Below are 3,346 nucleotides of genomic sequence, written 5' to 3'. Positions count from 1 at the left end.
ACCTTGGGAAGCTCTTCCTCTGGCTCTAGTTCGGACTCCTCATCATCGTGGCTCAACTTCCAACAAGTCACCATGATCGTAGCCAACACCATCTACCCCCCACATATAACAAATAAACAAGTAGCGCAAGGGTCAGGTCGACAGAAATAATAATAACAAAATCGACAGTACACAATATAAGTACGTTATATGTCTTTTATGGGAATAAAGTCAGTTAGTCAGTTACTAACGAAATCTCACATCACACAACCCACCAAACCTTCCTTGGCCAATCACATACATCCGCAGATGTACAAATCACGTGAAGCTGCAATACTTCACAAAAATCTCATGGTGACCGCAGTCAACCAAACACGTGGAGCCGCAATGATCCACAAAATCTCTAGGTGACCGCAGTCAACCTTTTCACGTGGAGACCAACAGTCAATCCACAATTCTCCCTCGCGTGCAAGCCCATCGTTCGCATGGACTATAGTCTACACTAGACCTATGCCCATATTATTCACATTTACTTGCAAGCGAGTTAATTACACGTTTCTCTTAGTTTAAGTCTCTAAAGTCAACCTAGAGTCTTACATCAACATCGCATAAATACAACAATTAAACGATCACAGACACATCGGGAATTACAGCTAGATGAGCGACCCTTTGAACAATTTCCAATAATATCACAATTCATGTAAGGCATAGCATAAACTTACACTTACGCATGGCACATCATGGCATAAATTATCAAATAAGGTAACATAAGGCTTATGCATGGAAAACAACACATTTTCGCAACTTAGCTTTTTGGACAGCAGAAACAACGCTCATTGAAACTGGTCTACAGAATGCGTCCTCCAACAAAAAATCATGTAGAATATCTTTCTGGAAAGCTATTTTAAAGATCTACAATGCTCTAGTTAAAATCATTTTCATTTGAGCCCCAGAATTAGGTGATATTACTCCTTAAAGCTTCTGTCCGACACAGGGAAAAACAGCAGGTATGACAGTTACCCAAAACGACCTACAACACACAATACTAGACCAAAATTTATGATCTTTATATGCCTGGAAATCTCTTTCGAAGATATACAATTTGTATGTTAATCATTTCTTTATTTGACGACCAGAAACAAGTGAAAATAGGACCTGAAGTTTACTGTCCAGCACAGAGATCTGACAGAGAATGCATTTGCCATCAATTTCGTTTTAGCCATTCTATTCTATGGGTTCTATGTAACACCCCGATTTCGGTGGCGTCACTTTAGTAACCAAAATAAACTTAATGCGGAAAAACGTAAATATTTTTTTTTTGATAATAACTAAGACAAGACTGAAATAGATAAAACCCAAATACGAAAGGTAACAGATCTAATATGCAATATATATAACAACCCCCGCTGTAAGTAGCGACCTCGTCACGAGTAACCTCCAATGACGGAAAGTAGAAAAGTGTAACGCCCGTAGGCAAAATGTACAATCCCAAAATGTTAGGTCAAGTGTCAGCAACACAAGCCCTCAAAAATAAGAATAAGTCAGAGCTAGGACACTAACACCCAACCTTAATAGACTCTAATCACCCATCCCCCATACTTCCATCATCGACTCCCATCTGGTCATGCATGAAGTCCGGGTCCACGTCGAAGGCTCAATAGTAGTCATTTCGCTCCGGGTCTTCCCCGAACGACGAGGAATCACGGAAGAATCCACCAACGACATCTGACAAAAAGGGCATACATAGCCCCCCAAACACAGGTAGCACGTGCAAGGGTCAACTTACGGAATATAGGATAGAGAATACAAGACACCAGATAAAGTATAAGGGGTATATATATATATATGTTGTCTACATACATATAAGTTCTGCATTGTCTACCCTAAGGTTTAAACATAGCATGTTATCAAATCTCTAGTACAATTCCATCATCAAAGCACATAACGATATCTATCAACATCTACTCATCAAAACACATAACGATGTTTATCAACATCAACTCATCAAAACACATAACGATACAATTAGAGTGCATGATATGTCAATGCAACGTCAATCTCGACGATTCCGGAAAGAGTAGGCTGGGCACGTTTGAGTCGGTCCTAACACTGGCATTGTGTCGACCATAACTCCCGAGTGTCACTTACAACCTTGACATAGCCGGATCAGTCCTAACCCTGCGGGTCGACTTTTCCCTCCGCTATGCCCGACAATCAACAGGTCGATCCTAACCTCACGGTCGATCATATCCCCCGTCGATGTCCGAAGTACCCGAAGGTATAAACTGTACCCGAAGGTATAAACTGTACCCGAAGGCATAAACTGTACCCGAAGGCATAAACGGTACCCGAAGGCATAAACTGTACCCGAAGGCATAAACTGTACCCGAAGGCATAAACTGTACCCGAAGGCATAAACGGTACCCGAAGGCATAAACTGTACCCGAAGGCATAAGCTTAACTCAAGATGATTCCTCGAATCATCCGACTCATCTCCATCCGATGGTCAAAACTGCTCAGCGAGCAAAGAGTATCGACATACTCGAAAACTATCAGTCTCCCGGCTTATCCCTCGGATAGCCCAACGACATAACTGCTCCCACAGCACAAGAGTATCAACATACTCAAAACTTCTCAACTTTCTCAACACTTGGATCCGACGACACTTCTCGTTTTCCAAAACTAAGATCATCATCCTAAGCTTCCTTTCGAGTTTATTATCATTATTTGAAGATTTTAGAGGTTGTTTAATGTCTTATGAGTTTTTTTACAAAATGAGATCCTTTTAATCTTATCGCGAATCTTATAAGTTCCCGGGATCTCCAAATCCCAAATGACTCCAGAGAATGTCTCGATCCATAAACACCATAACAAGGCCCGAATCTCATTCGTCCTATCGAACTTTCTCAAAACTCTCAAAATAAAATCGGCATGACCTGCCCGCTATTCACACTATTCAGAAACTCAGATTTCATTGCTAAAGCATAAATAACTCAGCACCATCAATCAACATGTCATATATCAACATAATAAGCAATAACCACATAGCACTTAGCATATAAGGCATGCACCACACATCCTAGATTACCCACATAGCACATAGCATGTAAGTCAATCTCCAAAAACATTCAGTAGATGAATCATCTACATTGTCAGCCGAAGCCTCAGAAAACTTTTCCCAGTCAATCACAAACAAGTGCATAAACAATAAATCAAGTCGAATTCGTCGACCCCTAAAGCATTAGCTAGTAAGGTAAGTTGCCCTTACCTCTAGTTATTCCAGTGTTCTCCTCAAACGTTCCTTCACAATGAGCTCCTTGATCTTCAGGAAATTCTTCAAAAGAACCTTTAAAGTAAAACCACAGAA

Source organism: Lotus japonicus, chromosome 2 (genome assembly GCF_012489685.1).
Source record: "Lotus japonicus ecotype B-129 chromosome 2, LjGifu_v1.2".
Classification (NCBI taxonomy): domain Eukaryota; kingdom Viridiplantae; phylum Streptophyta; class Magnoliopsida; order Fabales; family Fabaceae; genus Lotus; species Lotus japonicus.
Note: the sequence above shows the minus strand (reverse complement) of the source record.